At 45.2% G+C, this 19817-nt stretch overlaps 1 protein-coding gene and 1 long non-coding RNA gene across 4 annotated transcripts in view; one reads left to right on the top strand and one right to left on the bottom strand.

The window, feature by feature from the left end:
- The window catches only part of C1H1orf21 (chromosome 1 C1orf21 homolog), a 208512-nt gene that overhangs the window by 33962 nt on the left and 154733 nt on the right, over window positions 1-19817 (top strand). The window contains exon 1 of one of the 2 annotated variants that reach the window (XM_021170455.2): window positions 1444-1496. The exons of the other annotated variant lie outside the window; for it this stretch is intronic. The gene's annotated coding sequence lies outside the window, so the exon portion shown is untranslated. Of the gene's footprint in view, window positions 1-1443; window positions 1497-19817 lie in introns of those variants that run through there. 2 annotated transcript variants of the gene reach the window in all.
- LOC110300325 lies at window positions 9439-11910 on the bottom strand. Of its 2 annotated transcripts, none has more exons than XR_002378559.2 (3): window positions 11862-11910; window positions 11165-11403; window positions 9439-9628 (listed from the first exon to the last, which is right to left on the bottom strand). It is a non-coding gene; the product is annotated as an uncharacterized LOC110300325 (long non-coding RNA). The 2 variants fall into 2 exon arrangements; XR_002378560.2 differs by having other exon boundaries at window positions 11819-11899.

Here is a 19817-nt window from a genome sequence, read left to right as displayed (position 1 = left end):
GGAACACAGGGCCCCCAGTGGAGGAGCTAGAGAAAGTACCCAAGGAGCTAAAGGGGTCTGCAATCCTATAGGTGGAACAACAATATGAACTAACCAGTACCCCCTAGAGCTCGTGTCTCTAGCTGCATATGTATCAGAAGATGGCCTAGTTGGCCATCATTGGAAAGAGAGGCCCATTGGTTTTGCAAACTTTATATGCCTCAGTACAGGGGAACACCAGGGCCAAGAAGTGGGAGTGGGTGGATAGGGGAGTGGTGGGGGGGAGGGTATGGGGGACTTTTGGAATAGCATAGGAAATGTAAACGAAGAAAATACCTAATAAATAAAAAAAGAAAAAAGTAAAAGAAAAACATAACCCTTCCTACTTTCCCCCATTTATTCGACTTTAAGGAGGGAATCAAAACAGCATGTGATCTGTGGCTAGTAAATGTGTGCTAGGCAGGGTGGAGTTACATTGGATCATCAGTTCTTTCTCTAGAGTGGCAGTTCTCAGTAATAAATCACAGCTTCCTTTCCCATTGGTCAGACATTCAACATGTCAAATAGAAAGTATTATTTACAGTGGTCCTGGCTGCAGTTGGGGGATGCTTTCTAATTTCAGCCTCACAGTGGTAATTAGTGTAACAAGTATGTTTGAGCTTCAGTTGATGAGCATTGTCTGGCGTTTCACATAATAAGCTGCTTCTTGGGCATATGACAAGTTCCCCAAGGGTCCCATGAAGACCCGCCTGCTCATACGTTGTGTGCTTCAATATGTTTGTGCTCAAAAGTATGTAAAAATACTAACTACTTTAAACGCTAGCCTCGGCAAGAGATGTGTCAGCCAAGCGTGTGAGACGTCTTTGAAGTCACATGGGTTGGCATTTGATGATGGGTAAGATGTTGGCGTGTCGTGGTTGCTATAACATGCTTGTCAGGCAGAGAAGAGGATGAGCTATAGGACAAGGACAAGGCAGTGTGGCTTCTGCTGACTCCCGCTGCCAGACATTTGCCACTGTCACCAGTACCAGCACCACCAGCACCAGCACCAGCACCACCAAGGTTACCTGGTTCCCTGTTGTCTTTTTATTTGCATTTCAAAACTTAGTTCAAACCTCCCCAAGTGTTCCCTGAAGAAGACTTATGGTTTAGACATAAAGTCTTCCCAGAAGTCTCATTATGATCCCCAATTGGCATATTCAGTCATTTAGAGGCAATTATGAGGGCTCTGACTTACAATGGTTGAGTCCACTGAGTGAGACATAATTTGATGGATGATATGGAGGAAAGTCGGAGACTTTGAGAGGCGGGGACTAGCTGTGGGAAGGAGGTCCCTGGGGCCATGTCCTTGGAGGCTCTTCCTTCTAGGCCTCTCAGTCTCTTCACTTAATGGCCACTATGAGGTGAGTGGGTCTTCTCTGCCACACCCGCTGTACCATGGTGATCTGCCTTGCCACAGGCTAAAAGCAGTGAAACCAGCTGGCCACAGACTGCAGCCTCTGAGACCAAGAACAAAAGTAGGTTGTCCCTCCTCTCCTGTGTCTCTCCTATTCTGCTCCAGTGTTGACAATCTGGTTACAAAGACGAGTGAGATTCCTAAGGCTGTTGGAGTCAGACCCTCACCTGCTGTAACTCTTGGACCAGTTACTTAGTAATACGTGAGATGTATATCAACCTTGTATGGTCGCAGCATGGTTGGTCTTGGTTGTTGGCTTAGTCGTTCATCTCCACACTAATCCTATGAGGCAGGAAACACTGTCTGTCTTCATTTCACAGACTGGGGGAACTGACGTACAGAAAGAAACAAGAAAATTGCTTGAGGGCACACAGCCAGAATGTGGCTGTACCAGGAGTTAACACTGTCACTTTGACTTAAGAAGTGGTTGTCCTTACTGTAGATAGCCTTGCCACACAGCTGTGCATTTAGTGGCAAAGCCTCACGGTACGGCTTTCAGCAGTGCTCGGCAGGCAGTAGTTGCTCAGGACTGAAAGGCATGGTGGTCTTACTTTCCATCCCTTTAATTTGATCAAGATCCCGTTCTTCTCGTACATCGCTCTCTGGTAGGATTTGGTGCAGATTACACTCGCTAGGTTGTAAGCATCTTGAAGGCAGAAACCACACATAGCACGGGTCCCCTAATAGCACAGCTGAGCGATTAAATGCATGAATTGCTTTGATCCTGTTACAGAAAACCAGCTCTGTGGAGTGGCTCATATCTAGGACTTCCAGGCATGCACTGCTAAGTTTGAAGCCTGCCCCTGTCACCCATTGCATACACATCTTACGCACATTATTTATCTTCCACTTCCTTGTTTATTTAATGGGGATAATATATTTGTTATAAAAACCAAGGAGATAATGCCTATCAGCGGCTCAACAGAATGTTTGGTTTGTAATGGGTCAACACTTTCAATTATTTTTAATGAATTATTGCTAAAAGATAGGGACTCTGCCTCATGTCAGAGGTGTAGAGATCAAGATTGCTTTCTCATTGAGGAACTTCACATATCACAAGACAGACTGTCAGCGGATATGCCATAATTACGTACAGTAAGTTACAGTAGACAGGGTTTGGGTAAACTGCAGGAAGAGGAGAATAGCCAGCTCTTCGGTAGGGCAGATAGGTAAGTTGGGTTTTGACAGACGAATGAAAGCCGTAAGACAGAGCAGGAGAGGAGAAGGGTCCGCAAACGCCAGGATGGTGGACTGAATTGAACAGGGAATAGGAAGTCATCGAAAGTTCCTGAGTGGGAGGGTGACATCAACAGAGCTGTCCTTTAGGGAGATTAATCTGACAAAAATATGTAGGATGAGTTAGTGGGGAGAGAAGCGAGGAAATAAATATCACATAGACCTTTAGCAGAACCTCCTACACGGGATAGAAATCCACTCTGCAGCAGCCCGTACAGATGGTCATCCAGCTGATGCCTGAATCGTCCAACAATGGGAAGTTCACTACCCCGTTAGGCAGCTCTCTCTTCACCATCTCTCTTCTTCCCTCTTAACCATCCATGAATCCACCATGAAGCCCCTTAGGAGACTAAGTACTGGGAGTGTGAAGCTGGTATTATAGTCTTGCCTTTGAGAATCTCAATGGTTTTGTCTGATACCAAGTAATCCTGTTGACAAGGGGCGTTTCTTTTTAGCAGGATCCTGAATCTGCTCACCTTGAACCTCTGCCTCATTTCCCCCTCATTGTGTGCCCTCAACTGTGTGTGAATCTTTCTTTCAAGTTCCCAAACGTGCTCTTCTCGGTGGGTAATCAGCTCCTTTATGAGAGACTTATAATGCAGATTTGTAAAGTTTAAGAAGTTCTGGACCTGAGTGAGGCTTTGAAGTCACTGAGAACCTGTATCTCGGCCCTCATCACTCTAAGGTGAGATTTGAGTCACAGATGAGTTGTGACTTGCCTCAGATCACATAGCTGCCAAGTGACTAAACTAGGTCAAGAACTCAAGACTCCAGTGTCCAGACTTGCAAGGCTCTTAAGTTGTCTGCCTTATAACCCGCTCCTAGATGTCCCACACATTTTTAATATCTCTCAAAAGTCTGGAAGCAGGAGCTGAGTGTTCATGATGCAGCTGTGTTCTTCTGATCTGGATGGAGGACTGAGTTAGAGTCATAGAGGCCATCAGTGGGATGCTGCAGCATCATGTCAACCCCAGGCCTGGCTAGTCTCATCCAGTCTCTCAGTGGACCCTGCGGGTGAGTTTGTTGGACTAATCTCAAGAAGGCAAAGCTGAAGCTCATAGGAATCAAGTGCTTTCTAACCCTCGGCTGCTGAGCTAGTGTACGTGCTGGGAAGAAAGCGTTGGTTTCCATGTCAGTTCATCCTTCCAGAGTTTTTGAGAGCTCCAAATGGAGATGTACTAAGTGAAGCACAATATTTGTGACCCTGTGTTGAATGGCAAACGTCAGATGCTTAGGCCTTTGTTCCTTGAGTGGGGCAGATGGAAAGCCAGGTTGTCCCGGCACTAGCTCTGTGGCCAAGGGTTAGAAAGCACTTCACCCCTATGCTATTCAGACTTCTTGAGAGGGGCTGGTTTTCTTGGCTGTGTCTTATGGCTCTGTCCTTTGTGGGTGGATGGTTGAGGGGGCAAGCTATATTCAATCAAGATGGGAACTAGGCCAGTGCGGGTGGAGCCACTTGAAGACCGGCTCGTGAACGCTAATGCTAATCCTTCCTTCTGAAATAAGGATGAGGCCTGACTTGCCTGTGAGTTCCTGCTGGATGTCTGTCCTGTGTGCTCACTTTCCTTGGGCTTTGTATACTTCCCCCTTTACCTCCCAAAACACACACACACACACACACACACACACACACACACACACTTTGTTACTAGCCTTTAAGGGCAAGGCCAAAGGCCACTTTTGAAAAACAACTCCTATTTTCTGGATTAGAATGAACTTTTCTTGCCAGTACTTGTTCTAGCAAGCGTGTTTACATGCTTATGTGGAAACCCTTATCACAGCCCTGTAAATGTTTGCATTACCCAGATATGCCCCCCAGCCCGACAGTTCCTTGAGAACACAGGCCAAAAGAGGGGTTCAGTCTTACAAACCCCTCCTTCGCCTGATCCTGTAGAGAGGTCAGAGTATGCGTTAGTTGCATCTGGTGTTGAACATCCCTCCCAGATTCACGTCCTGGGCAGCTCTGCTGGTTTCCCTCTGGCGTCTTCCCCATTAAGATAAAGATCTTGGAAAGGACGGGGACCAAGGGCAGAGCCAAGGAAAAATGTGGCCCCGAGGAGTGCTTCCTCCACGTTATTATCAGAGCATGAATGAACTTGGTTGCAGTTATGTAATTGTGAACCTTCAGACCCGGTTGTGATTCTTGTCTTTTCCATTCTGACTAAAACGGCCAGGATTGATTGCTACCAGGACTCTTCTAACACGGGGGCCTTCTATCCCCATATCTCTCAACCCCCCAGTTCTACACACACAGCCTACGTGGCCCCTCTCAGAGCCTGAATGATCTACTGCTCTCCTGCTGCTGTGATCCCTTCAGTTCCAGGCACCATTGCTCAGGCTTGGACTTCTCCTTAGCCCACCTTGTGGGTATGGTATGCTTTGTTCCTGCCTCCTAGCCCTTTTCACGGCTGAGCCTGACAAGCTTTCTTCTGGGGCTGTCTTCTGCTAGCTTTAATTTTCTAACCCTGTCTTGATTCTTGGCTTTAGTGCTGTTTGGTTCGGGAAGTCTTGCCCAATGGCTTCTCTCACAGCATCAGCACTCTCCTTTCTTAACGCTGATCCATCTGTATGCTTCCTAATTCCTTTAAGCCCTGTCTGTCCTCTTCTGTTGTTGTGTTAAATGCAAGGACCATTGGAAGAAAACAATTTGCTGTGGATTAAGGTTCTAAAGGTCTAGATGTGCAGGTGAACAGGAAACTGGGTATGCTTCAGACAAACATAGGAAGCCGTGTAAGCTAACTGGAAATGGAGCAAGCTAAGGGTGGGCTCCAAGCCCGTCCCCGGTGATGTCCTGCTTCCCTCTCCCTTACACATCAGCACCAACTGGGGACCACGTGTTCAAGCACATGAGCTGGACGGGGGACATTTCTCATTCAAAGAACAGCACTACCCCTCAGCTCCAAGGTTTCCCAGGAGAGGCCAAGGCCTTGTCTGTTTCCTAGCAAGACCTACTGTGTGCTCCTCACACAGTGGGCATGTCTCAGTTCCCCCATTCAAGTGGTCCTGAGATCTGAGTATCTACCTGTTGGCTTGGGTTCTTCACACAGATAAACCACTAGGGATCTAACCTTTAGCCCAATGAGTGAATGGCCCTCTGGGAGTAGAGATGTTGGCTGAGGTATTCAGAGGGCTGGTACAGGTGTGTCAAGAACATTCTGTTTGAGCTGAGTTCAGCTTGCAACTTGCTATTTAATGCTTCAAGTGTCAAGATTCTTGACACCCCAAGTGGACCAAACTTTTGCTGCTCCCTAACAGCTCTGTCAGAAACAGGGTATATAAGTTAACTTGACATGATATTCTTAGTGAATCCCTGTGATTATAAAAATCTCTGCTAAAGTTCCGTTTCAGCTTTGACAGAAACCTGGCCACTGCCTTAGTTTTCTGAATCTATCCCCACTTGAAGAGAGAGAGAGAGAGAGAGAGAGAGAGAGAGAGAGAGAGAGAGAGAGGAAAGCTGACCTTAAATTGTAAACNAGAGAGAGAGAGAGAGAGAGAGAGAGAGAGAGAGAGAGAGAGAGAGAGGAAAGCTGACCTGTCAACTCATGTTTGCAGCAGCTTTGTGAACTCTGTGTTTCCCCAAAGATTCCCACAGAGGCTCCGAGGGCGGGATCTCCTCCTCTGTCCTCTACTGCCTCCCACCCCTCTTAGATGTTTCTTGTTGTTTTCCCTTGTTCTTTTCACTGGCAAGCAAGGGAGGGAGGTATTTGAGGGTAGGAACCAGAATGCCGAACCTGGAGGCCTGGCGGTCTCTTCAGCTGGGTGGTGGTGGGCAAGCCTTCCCTCCCATCTGTTGATAATAGAGTTGATATGAGCGAGCTATCTCTGTGCAGCTTGTTTCCCCAGGCAGCCCCACTTCCTGCTGTCACAACCTTCCAGCTGCAGAATACAGGCCGACAACTCTTCTGCAGCAGTTCAAGGCTTACATAGCGTCCCTTTCCCATCTCACCTGTCACCCTTGATGGCAAAGGTTGCCTTTCTTCTCCTTCAGCCTTCCTGCCTCTTTCTCCTAGCTTTGGCATATTTTGGGGAGTGGCCATGCTAACTGTACAGACTTGGGTCAGACTTGGAAATGGCTTTGTCCCCTTCACTCAAAGCTCACTGACTTAACTAAAACGACACTGGGATGCTCAGATTTAAATTCTGCCCCAGCTAGCTGGCTTTGGGTAGGATCCTTCACCTTCTTGAGTTCCCCTTCACCTTCCTTATCTATAAAATAGGAATGATAACAGACCCCACTTCTGTGGAGCCTGTGAGGAGTCAGTAGCCCAGAGGTCGGTCATTTAGTGGCGGTGAGCGGCTTTTCAGTGTTAGCCACTTCAAATGCTGGTCTCTTCCGATGTCAACCCCAGCAGACCTACACTGCGTCCTTTAACTGGCTCAGACAGTATGTCGCCATGTGTAGGGGACTGTGACTGAGACTTTGCGGGTCAACAGATTTGCTACGTGAAGAACAGGTCTGCAGTGGGCAGCTAAGGAGGAGGGCATGGAAACCCGGGCCCAGAGGAAAGATTCTCTTTCCGAGTAGGTGCAAGAGGTGCTCTGCAGATGGGGAGGGGAAAGACTGCTTGGACAAGGCAGAGTGCATCTCATGTGTCAGAGTTAATAGAGTCTACACACCCGTTTAACCACATGCGCCCTTGAGTTGCGTTAGTATTTTCCAGGCATCCATGTAAGGACTTATTTATATTTATTTTTGTTGCTTCAAGACAGTGTCTCATGGAGCCTACGCTGGTCTTGATTTCCTATGTAGCCCTTAGCTCCTTGTTCTCCTGCTTTCTGGCTGCAGCTTCTTCCAATATCCTTGCATCTGGAGATAATCGTTCCTTCCTAGGGACATAGATGTTTCTGTTGGTTCCTGAAAGACCTATGGTTTACTGGCCTGTGCCCCTGGGGGATAAAATAGGGAGACAGATAGGAAGTAGCTGGACTGAACAGAATGCAGTGTGAGATCTGTTTTTTGCGGGATTCAGATGCAGGGAGGGGTGAGAGTTCTGTTTGATTATCAGAGTGTCCCATGCAGAGGACTCAGGGAGAAGCACCGCACAGGGCTGTGATCACTGTTCCTATGGGTGGACCCTCTTTAGACGTTTTCCTCATCTGGGCCCCTCCATATTCATGTCAGGAGTCTCAGTGACTCCTGACAACATAGTCACTCTCAAGTGCTCACCGTATCCCAAACACCCACTGAGGGCCTGGTACTTGGCTCACACAGATGATTTTGATGCCCATCGAGCCTGGAGGCGCTCACAGTCCATTTCTTCCCTACTTACCTCCCACTCATAAAGATGGCCTCTCAGTTGCTAACGGTGGGAGAGTGAAGAGAATCCAGAGCCCCTGAGCCCAACATCAGGCTCCTGTGAAGTTAAATGTGCTGTTCACATCCATGCTGACTGCGATCATAGGAAAGTTCTTTGCATTTGCAAATGACATATTTTTCCCCCTTAAAAAAAAAAGAATCTATGAAGGTTTCCAATTCTAAAATTCCGTGATTGTATGGTTCTAAATTAATTTAGGAAAGTAGGCAGACAGTTTTGAATATGTTTCCATGGACACTGTGGGTGTTGGTTGAGGTGCCTGCTTAGTCACATTTATTGCCATCTGTTGTCAAAGAATTGCTTGAGTTTGGTCTGAGGGCAATTCAAGACACGGACAGGGATCGGCTGTCCTGACGTTCAGCTGAACATCAGAATGTTCTAGCAGCTTAGCATTGCCATCAGACAGTGTTTAGCTAGCCAGGTAACATACAGTATATATGTAGCCTTTACTTATACTAGTTAGAAAATAATTTTTAGTGTAGGTCTATCCAGTGTGATCTGCTTTAAGATAAACTTATAATAAACATTATATACTGTTAATGCAGTCATTATTCAAATTAATTGAAGATAATTTGTGTGTGTGTGTGTGTGTATCTTGGAGTGGGGGGTTGTATGTGCCAAATTTGACAACCCTAGGCAGCATCAATTTATAATGGGTGACCTCGTGAGTGTACTGGCGTGAGTGACCGCAGTGTTTATCATATAGTAAACCTGTCAGTCAGTTCTAGTGGCTCCCTCCACTCTGAGCCTTTCGCAGGTAAGAGGAGTTGCTGGCAGGAGTTCAAGAATGATAGATCTTATTATTTGTAGGAATTTGATGTTTATTTTTCTCTCACTGCTAAGGAAGTGACAATCCTTTCATTAAAATGACCACACATCTAGTGTATATCTTAATTATCAATCAGTTACTTATAATTCTGAAAAGCATAATTTTTAAAAAAATTATTATTTGGTGATATTTGAGTTTATGAAGTAATTTATGAATGCTTCTTAGCATTATTTTTCTTATCTGATAAAACAGTTCTGGAATTTATAGGGGTCAGGACCTGTTAACTGAACTACATCCACACCGGCATCGGCCTCCCACACTGTTCTGCAGTTCATCTTTGATGCTTATCAGCTGTGGAATATTTATAGCTATGCCCATTCATCATTTCTTCTATTAAGATCCGGTGCCTGTGTGAGGAAGAAGGAAAATTACAGCCTCATGTCTTTGCACTGTTTATAGGCTTTTGATGATTTAAGGTATGCACTGAAATCCTACATGGAAAACATGAAAGGTTTGCCAAATCCCTGAGCTAATTAGGAGCTCCCTGCTTTTGCGATGTTTAGTGATAGAAACAAGAGTCTGAGTGCAAATTTCATGCTTTGTAGGGTCTAGGAATCTTTATTTATTTATTTATTTATTTATTTTAAACCTTCATTCAGCCACAGAATTTCTGCAGTGACATTCAGGATCAATGCTCCCAAAGGCAGACCACAAAGTATGTGCTTTCTTATCCCACGAGTCTGAAGGTTGAAGAATCGCAGACAGCATTGCTTCCCTGTTTCACTAGGGACCTCTACTAAGGTCACCGATCCTGATGGCTCTTCCTCTGGTGGCAGGGGCAGAGTGTAGTCTGCAGGCATGATGGCCACTGCACTGGTCCCGCCGTATGAAGTTGAACAGACCCCCGAGGCGGGGGAGTGAGGATGAATACAGGAAAGGAAGAAAAGATTCAGAGATGAAGGTTAGAAATCAGGAGGGCTGTCCAGCTGTGACAGCCTCGAGTTTAATTTTCTTAGGCTTTATATACCTTACACCATCGTGAGAGACATCACATTGACGCCTCCTGATGAGGCAGACAAAATGGCTCCCGATAGGCCACTCGTGGCCTTGAGTCATTCACTCTGTAAACATCTGTTGAGCACTTCCCAGTGGCAGACATTAACCTCTGGCTTAGGAATACTGTTGAGAATAACACCGAAGGTCCTTGGTTTCATGGGAGACCAGTCCCAAGAGTGAGTGGCAGCCATAACCAAGAAAAGAGCCATTTCAAACAAACATTTCAGATACTGGGAAGTGTTGTTAAGTCAACAGCTAGGGCGGTAAGATCGTCTGGCTCCGTTGCAGTGGAAGGTCCTTTTATGTCAGATGTTCTGTGCTGAGGCCTGATGGGTAGTGAAAAGCCAGCTGTGAGACGCTGACTACCCGGAGCCTCTTTAGCCCATTGTGGAAAAGAAGAGACTGGATGGGGGTGTGACAGTGGGGTCCACTTGAACGTTTTTTTGTTTGTAAGACCAAGATGCTTGAACCTCACCATGGGAGGGATTTCAATAGCCTCCCTCCCCCATTACAGACAACCACAGGTGTGCATGTCACCAGTTGTTGATTTCAGGAAGCAAACATTGTCCTGTATGCATAAAAAGGGACTTGGTATTTAGATCAAGCTTACCTGAAGGGACCACAGGAAACTGACCTGAAGTGTGAAACCGAGGCTCTTGTTCTAGTAACTTACACAAGAGCAGTAAATGAGGAAATCTTTGTCTCACAGGAGGTCTCTCCTACACCTGACCGTAGCCTGCGCGACCTTTTCTCCTGATGCCATACCCTGACTGTAAAGTCAGCGAGCAGCAGCGTGTGAAGTGGACGGGAGACGCGCATGGGGGCATATGGTGACCTGTGTGCTTGCTTGGTGGGGGCCAGTGTGAAGTTAGATGCAAATCTACAGAGCAAACATCATTTTGTGAACTTTCCCCAGTGATCAAAAAAGGCAGGGTTAGAGAGAAGGTCTAACCAGCCAAGGTACTCGCCACAAGCTTAAGGACCAGAGGTTTGATCCTGGAACCCACATGGTAGACGGAGAGAACTACCTCCCTCAAATTGACTTTCGATTGAAGGATTATATATGCACCCCTGTTCACACACACACACACACACACACACCATAGATAAAACAACCATATTTTAAAATTAAACTCAAATAAAAAGAGGAGGTTAGAGTTCACATTCTTCGTAGCTTCTAGGAGCTGACTTGTCCCTCCAGGTCAGTGTGACGTAGGACTTTGCTCATTTCCACACACTTGGCCTTCAGGGGGCCACACTGAGCAGACAGTTTTCTTTTACAGTTGTGTTAGGAATTCAGGAGCTGGAAGTGGTCTCAGACCGTCTGTAGTCACTCAGGCACGCGGCCCTTACCTTTCTCTTTTCGGATGATGTGGTACTAAAAGGGAAGATGGGTCCCTCTGATGTGTGGAATCCAGCTTTCCAGCTTTCTTTCACTTCACAGCACACAGAGAAGGCAGTTCTCACAACAAGGTGTACTAAGTGAACCATATTGCTCCAGGTCAGGTGTGGATCGGTCTCTAGGACTTAGGTACAAAATTTCAGACAGTGATGTGACAGCACACCTTTCGGTGACCTTTTCGTTGGGAGCTCTGCTGATGAGACAAACCCCTGCATTAGACTGTGCACCCTTTTAGGATAGGGACTGCATTTTGTCTCTTCTTGAACCCTGTTGTGCTCTTCCCTTATGAAGAGAGTTATTCTGGCTCCGGGTCTGGGAGGTTTCAGTCCGTTGTTGCTGATCGCTGTTGCTTTGAGACTTAAGGTAAGCAGCTCTGAATGGCAAGTACACTGGTAAACAAGGCTCTCACCCCATGACTCATGGGAGAAACAGAAAGAGGAAGGAGCTGTGATCCCACAATCCCTTTAAAGATAGCCCAAATACCTTAAAACCTCCCCGTCAGCCCTGCCTCCAAAACATCTGCCCCCTCCCTATAGTGCCAAGCTAGGATTACTCCTTTAATATGTGGGTGTTTGAGAAGGCTTTCCAGACCCAAACCATAGTACCTTAGTCCCTTGCAAAGTGAGAGAGCCCCAAGAATATGGTCACCTTAAGTGCAGCTAAGATCTCTACGGACAGGAAAGGATAACAAGCTTCGTCATTGGGTTGCAATCGTGACACATCATTAAGAACTTTGTTTGTCTGGCCTTGGCATGTTTGCTCTCATCTGTCTGGTTTGAATCCTGGCTCTCACACAGGTTGGCTGTTTGATCTGGAGCGGTGCTGTCAGAGATGGCTGTGGAACTGTGGGAGACAGAGCCTAGCTTGTGGATAGAGGTCATTAGAGTCAGGCCATAAACCCTGCAGCCAAGCCTCTGTGTTCTGATCCTGTTGCTGTGGGCTGACCTGATCCTAAAGCCATACATGACAAACTCCTTCTTCCCTTCAGGATTGAGTTCCCACCAGATACTGTCACAGCAGTGAGAAAAAAAAAAAAATAGTGCAAGCAGGTTTACCTCATCTGAGGAGGCCCTGGTCTACATATCTGTACAAATGAGGATGATGGAGCCAGACCTGACTGGCTGCCCCTATTCTGAAACATTGTTTTATCTATCATACCCCCCCACCCCCCCAAAAAGCCTGCCTGCCTGCCTCCCTCTTCCCTCTCTCCCTCCATCCCTTCTTTTAAACCTACTCTCTGCTTTATGTATCACACACAAGACTCCAGGATTAAATTCTGTGATCTAGTTGAAATAGTAACTGAACAATCAGATTTGTAAAATACTCGAGACAGAGGCAACAGTTCATGAGTGACAGGTCATTGAGCATTTGTCACGGGACATCACCTTATGTGTTAAGAGTTACAAGGGTCGTGGAGGTTATGATGCAAAGGAAAGTGGCACAAAAATCAAAGCTGATGATTCCCTAAGGGCTTTGCTCTCTTGTGGTTGATGTAGGGGGGAGAAAAAGGAAATTAAGAGTTTGTTTATTTGGTAGGTAGTTGATTTCTTCAGCTACCATGACTTGAGGAATAGCATTGGACAGATCCTGTTGCTCCTCTTCTGTGGTGCCTCATGGTGTCTCATGAGGGTGCGGCCACTAAGGTGGATTGTAGAATGGTTGGGGCATGGGGGAGAGTGATAGGAAGTGATTTCTGGTTCCTCCATGGTAGATACTGATGGCTTTGGGAAGCTTGCTTCAGGATCAACAGCATCAGGAAACATGTCCATGAACTTTTGTGTGTTTAATTAAAGAATTTGTTATACTTTCTTCATTATAACAAGGCAGTTAGTAGATTTGGAGAAGTATTGTCAATACTTGTAAGGCTACAAAGTGAAAACTGTAATTGTGTATGTGTTTGTGTGTGTGTGTCTGTGTGTGTCGTTGGAGTTGTGAAATGAGTGTGCCACTTAAACAAAATCCTAAGTTATGCATTCAACAATTATAGGAAACTTGACTGAGAAACTGTCTGTCATGTATGTGCTTAGCTTTGATGCACACAGTCACTCCAAACTGCTATAATCAAGCAGCATTGCCTCTGCCTTCTCGTTTGAAATTGGACTTAAAAATAGTGAGGTCCTTTTAGGTTCAGTATGAATAAAAGAATAAACAGTCCAGGTAATAAATGTGTTTATGGTCTAAGGTGAAAGTCTAAGCCCAGAAACAAGCACCTACAGTTAAGGCAGGTCTGATACCTGATTTCCAAACAAAACAGATGCCCCCTCCCATTTCCTAAAAAGAACATATATATAAGATTATAGTGTGTGTGTGTGTGTGTGTGTGTGTGTGTGTGTGAGACATTCCATTTCCTAGGGAAGCTCCAAAAGCAGGAAGGTAAACAATGCAAAACAGCTTCAGGAAGTCCCTGAAACTGACCAGATCACCAGATTCACTAGGCCCCTCCCTGCCAGAGTAAGCAATAAAAGCTGCAAAGACACAAGCTAGCAGATGATGCAGAAGGCGGTGGACATAAACCAGTTGCTTGACCGGCTAGCAGGCTGTGCTGCGTGCTTCAAGTTTCCCTGATTTGTGAGCTGTCACCTATGCTGGGGGGTGGGGTGGGGGACTTGGTGAGTTATTTCTGTTCCTGTAAGTAACCCCTCACTCACTCATATGCCTGTAAGTCACCCCAGTAAAACTCATTGCTTCACCAGGTAGGACCCTGGTTATCTGTACTTTGTCTGTTGTAGGATCCTATCTGGGATGAATAAACATGTGTTGCACTTCCCCAGGAATAGTTTTGTCACATAACAGAAACCTCAGGGTTTTTTTTTGTTTGTTTGTTTGTTTGCTTTTTTGTTTACTGAAAGAGGCTAACCGGATTCTAACTTCTCTAAAAAGGTGGACACCTGGAGCGACTTTGCATTTTTGTTAAGAGTTCTGATGCCAAATAGGAGAGGTGTCTCTCTATGTTTGAGCATAATGGTCCTGTCTCTTGCTCTCTGTTGAACTCAGCCTCCTCAGTAGCTGAAGTCCCACTTGCTTCCTTTCGAGTGGCACGGAGGGGAGAGGCACCTTCTGCTGGCAGTCTTCCTCTTTTGATTAGTGGAAACTTCCATCCTGGGTTAGCAGACACTTCACCTCAGTACAGCTTCCCAGGTTAACAGACACTTCACCTCATAGAGCTTCCTCTTCATTTTTGTCATGGTGTTATTTTTAGTGAGCTACCATGTTTCTCTCATTCCCTGTTTGACTATGCTCTCTCTATTCCTTCTCTTTCACCATTAATTAATCACCATAGCTCTTTCTTAAACCTTTCCTATATTGAGAAATATGGTACACATACACACACACATAATATATATATATATATATATATATATATTACATATACATATATGTGTATGTATATACATATATTATATATATTTGTTCTTTGGGGGAGCATCCGTTTTGTTTGAAAATTAGGTATCAGACCTGCCCTAACTGTCTAAGCCTTCTGGGCTTAGACTTTCATTTAGCATAACACATTTATTCCTTGGGCTGTTTATTCTTTTATTCATACTGAACCTAAAAGGACCTTACTATTTTTAGGTTCAATTTCAAATGAGAAGGCAGGGGCAATGCTGCTTGGTTATAGCAGTTTGGAGTGATTATGTGCATCAAAGCTAAGCACACACATGATCTTCCTTAAATCCCGTACTGAAGCCATGGGTGGTAGGATGTGTGTTTCCTGGTTTATCGGTGATTGGGCAGAGCTAGCAGTTTAACCACTGTGGAATGAATGTATACTTCTGTGCTTCCTGGAAACTTATTAGCGTATTTAAAGCTGCTGTAAACTGCTTTAAAGATAATCTAAAATTTGTCATTATTGTAGAAGCTTGTCAAAGAGTTGGGCCATAATTAAAGTAAAACCTTAGTTTGTTTTTGTAGTGTTTCATGTCCAGTAGGCACGGATGTTAACAGGGCCCGGTGCTCATTCACTGGGCATATGGATGATAACAATGACTGTCACAGCCAAGCCTTTGGATTCTGTTCAGTTATGGTATGATCAGTCAATAGAAGGTGCTGATACTGAAATGCACCTTGGACTCTTGGGTCAAGTTCTAACTTTGCCCTGACTCTTGGATGAACTTGCAAGTTATTCAACTCTAGGATAGCCATTTGTAAAGTGGACACAGTAGACCCTTGGGTGACAGTGGTCCGGTAGAAAGGGAAAATGTTTGTGAATTGCTTAGAACTGGGCACATAGGGAACAGTCATTAAAAAGACAGCTGCTTCTAACTGTCATTATACGTTATGCAATAATAGACTGTAAGTTAGGCAAGGCCATATAGTGCAAATTCTGAGTCTGTTAGCAGTCGAACCTCCGTTAAATCCCTTTGTGTCTCTGAATGTACTTGTGTCGTGAAGATATATAAAAGAGGGTTATAATAAAATTTATGAGCAATGTAACATCTGAAAATGTTAACCAATCTTCACCAATGGTGCTGACCCAGCCCTTTGGCTGACAGACTTCTAAGACAGGGCTGCTTTAGGCACGGAGAATCCCTGGGAACTTTACTTACACTGGCCATTAGTCCCTATGGCACTTAACAGTTTGGCTCCAATTCCATGTTTCCAGTGATTGATGCATACTTTCTGGGTCAAGGCTTGGATTAGATCCTTAAGCACTCTGAGAGGATCTGAACTCATTTGATTGTTAAGATTAAAGTCTTTATTCTTCTAGAGTTGATATTCTTTGGAACATCTTTTTTCTTTTCTGTTTTAAATTAATTTTAAGTTAGGATACAAAGTCATCTGTTCCATTGTGGCGTTTAAAAATGTACCTGTCATTATACCTTGTTTGTATCCTCTGTACTGCCCTCTCCCTCTCTCCTTCCTGGTTCCCCACCCCCACCCCGCTTTCTTGTCACATGTCAGGTGATCCTTATTATCTTATCTTCTTGGATAGATTCTGTAATGAAAAAAAAATTTCTGTGTTTGAGAAAAGGAAGCTATAAATGAAAGATTATGATGGTATCAGTTTATATTGTGAGTCGATAATTCCAGGTGTGATTGTTACGAGGAAGTCAGGATTTGGTGTTTGACCGTCAGTATTTTAGATAATTAAACACCATATGACGTTGTCATTTTAAAAGAATTGGCTCCATTCTCCCTGGCTTATTTTCGCACGAGGCATTGCAATTTGAAGTTGGTAATAGCAGTAGTCTGGGCTTTGAGTGTGAATCAATGGCGAACTGGAAATGGAGAAAGCCTCCATGCCTTTCCTGGAGATTCCCACTCCCAGGCCCTTCCCTAACGCTTAGGTGCAAAGTCGCTGTATCGTTTATTTAACACTTCCATTCTCACTGCAGCAGTCTGTTTTATTTCTGTGGGCGGTGCGCCCTGCACACTGGGCTCTGGGTGAGACCAGTATGTGTATGACAAGGCCTTCTTCCCTAGCTGGCTCATGGATTGGGGCCTGGGGCTGACAAGAAGCGCTCCAATGTGTTTTACAGCCTGAAGTGTGTTCACCCCTGGGTACTGGATTTTATATTCCACTGGGGGCGGGGGGAGTCTATAAATACTGTGACAACTTTCCCCCTCTACCAGAAGGCTCCACGCCCTGTGGCAATCTACTTTCACGAGCTTGCGGTTGGTGCCAGAGCCTACAATGTAAAGTTCCTTTGTAAATACTGTACCTGAGAAAGCAGTATTGTGTCCACTCCTACTTTTGCTTCTTTTTCTGACGTCATGGTCTCACTCTGTATTCCAGACTGGCCTCAAACTCAGCCTCCCAAGTGTTGAGATACTATATCCCTATCCCTATATACGCTATCCTGTTTGGGTATACTGGGAGAATTCATTCCATGTTCTTTCCCTGTAATTAGACTGTTGATTTATTTCTTTGGGTGTTGCGTCCTTTCTCCCGAAGCTGCCCTGGTCCTCTCTAAGGGATGGTAGTAAGTCTCTAGAATGTTGTCATTCCATCAGTGCCCTTTGTTGTGCTGGCCATTGCAGAATATCTGGAGACAGGGCACTCTGAGATGCTGATGTGGTGACTCTGAAACAGATCACTGGGCCAAGATATCTCAGCAGAGTCTGAAAGATCCCCATTCGAGGGGATCTTGAGCCTGATGTGTGCCCTGAGCAGGAAGTGGGATGTCCTGCCCTTGGTAGGGTCTGCACAAGGACAGCGTTTCCCATAGTGACTCGAATCTCAGCTTGGCTTTCTAGAATAAGCAGATATTAAAGTTCTTTCAATGAAAGAATTCTTTTTCCTGGGGAGTGCAGACTGCTAACACGCTTTTCATCTGAAGGTATTAGCTCTAACTCATAGTTCTTCCTTCTCATGATGCCACTTTACGTAGAGATCCCAGGCAAAGGAAGATCTCTGACCCTTTCCCTGAGTTCTGTCCCCAGAGTTATGCTCACCATTGCTCCAGTCTGTTATTCTCAAGCGAAGCAGGCTCCAGGTCACCTGCTTACTAGCTGGGAGACTCTGGAGGGAGTCATTTTCAATTCTAATCTAGTTCCTTTTAATCTGAAGATGAACGTGCAATAGCTATGCACAAAACATGTGCAGGTCACATGATTGTGATGAGGAGAGCGAATGAACTATTTTATGCTGTCACTCAGGGAACACTGAATGCTCACAGGGAGGAGGGTAGCCCAGTGGAGGCCGACAAGGAGTCTAAAAATGAAGAGGAGGAGACCCCGATGGTACCTGCTGAGTTCTCAGTGTGGAAACACCTAGAACGATTCAGCATTGGTTCAAGGGTCACATGAACTGTGATTTGTGCTGAGACAGACAGGATGCAAATGAGAAAACAGCAAGCTGTGTTGGGTTACTACTTCCATGTGGTGTGGGGAAAAAGCTTCCAGCAGAGGAAATGTTTGAGCTGGTCCTGTCAGGTGACACAGCTTCCTGTAAAAGCTCATCTGTCACCTTTTCTCTTGTGCAGTGGTTGGCTGTCTGCGGTCTCTGCACTGGCATCACTTGCTGGCCTTTGACTTAGCATTCGCCCTAACAAAAGTCACATTATAGGTATGCATTGAGAACAGACTTGTTCTCAAATGTCAGTATCTGGTTATACACTTTTGTAATGAAAAGTCTGTTTATTTTTCTGGGTCAATTTTACCTTAGACTACTGCTCTATAATTCAAAACTTGCCTTGTTTTAGACATGGTATTTATTTCTAATGACAGGGTAATTCTAGTACATGGGGATATTCAATGCTTTGGAACATATTGGATATAAATGTTGAAGAGAAAGTTGTTCTTTAGGGGTATACACAAGAGACAGGCTAAAGGCGACGAGGTAGCTTTCCAGAAGAGAGACAGTCGATGCATTGAGTGTGCTCCTGTAGAGAAGTGTCATGGGGGAGGGTGGTGCGAATCCGTGTCACACAACCTTGAGTCACTCACTGTGTTATCTTATGTTAATAGTTAACACCAATACTGTGTCATTGGCTAAATATTTCTCCTGCAAGATAAAGGATTGTGGTTGTATGGACTCTGTCTACAAGCTAAAGATAGCGATCCCTTGAGTTGACATGGTAGAGAATTCTCTTCTATGAGTTTTCTTGGAAGAGAGCACAGAAATTTCCCATTTTGACAGTTTTAATGGCAGACTTTTAAAACTCAGGATTTCCCATCGAAGTAAACACAAAAATAAAAGATTGTAGTATGTTGTTGTTTGTTGCCGTGTGTGTGAGTGTGTGTGTGTGGTGTGGGGGGGGGGGGTTGGCACCAAGTGCATTTGGAAGCTGGAGGACCAAGCATCACTTCTTGCTTTTTAACTCGTTAAGACAGGATTTGTTGTGGTTCAGTGCCACCTACCCGAGCGCTTTCAGATTGTCCTTTTTAAACGGCTCTTTTTTCCTATGAGAGATAAAGTATGTCAGCTCTCTCTCTCTCTCTCTCTCTCTCTCTCTCTCTCTCTCTCTGTGTGTGTGTGTGTGTGTGTGTGTGTGTAGGTCAGAGGACAGTCTCCTGTGTCATTCCTTAGGAGTCATGTACTTTATTTTTTGAGATGGGATTTGCCATTTTCTTGGGGCTTGCCAGTTCAGCCAGTGGACTGGCCAGTGAGCCCTAGGCTTTTCCTCCCCAGATTAGCTGGGATTGCAAATTTGTGTTCCCACACCCAATCCTTTTCCCTCCCCTCCGCTTCCCTTCTCTCCCCTCTCCTCCCCTCCCCTCTCTTCTCCTCTCCTCTCCCTCTCCCTTCCTTTTCCTTCCCCTCCTTTCCTCTCCTCATCCTCTCCCCTCCCCTTCCCTTCCTCCTCTCCTCCCTGTCCTGCCCCCTTCCCCTCCCCTCCTCTTTCCCCTCCCCCTGCTTTTACTGACATCTTGAGATCCTCCTCTTTGTATAGCAGTCACTACTTTACCAGTTGACTAAGCTGCCTCTCCCATGTACACACCAGATGAGTAATTGAAAATAAAATAAAACAAAAATCCTAATTTTATATATCTTGATAGAACTCAACAGTCTTTAAAATTATGTTTGCCAAAATACTGAACCTGAATCTATCTGATCAGAAGTCTACAGCCAAGTGCCGATGTATACAACATGAAGGGGTCAAGTGGGGGTGGCAGAGGATACTTTGTAGTTGTAATCAACAAAACATCAAAACTTACCAG

Source organism: Mus caroli, chromosome 1 (genome assembly GCF_900094665.2).
Source record: "Mus caroli chromosome 1, CAROLI_EIJ_v1.1, whole genome shotgun sequence".
Taxonomy (NCBI): Eukaryota; Metazoa; Chordata; class Mammalia; order Rodentia; family Muridae; genus Mus; species Mus caroli.
The sequence above is the reverse complement of the archived record's forward strand: the minus strand, read 5'-3'. Positions and strand labels throughout refer to the sequence as shown.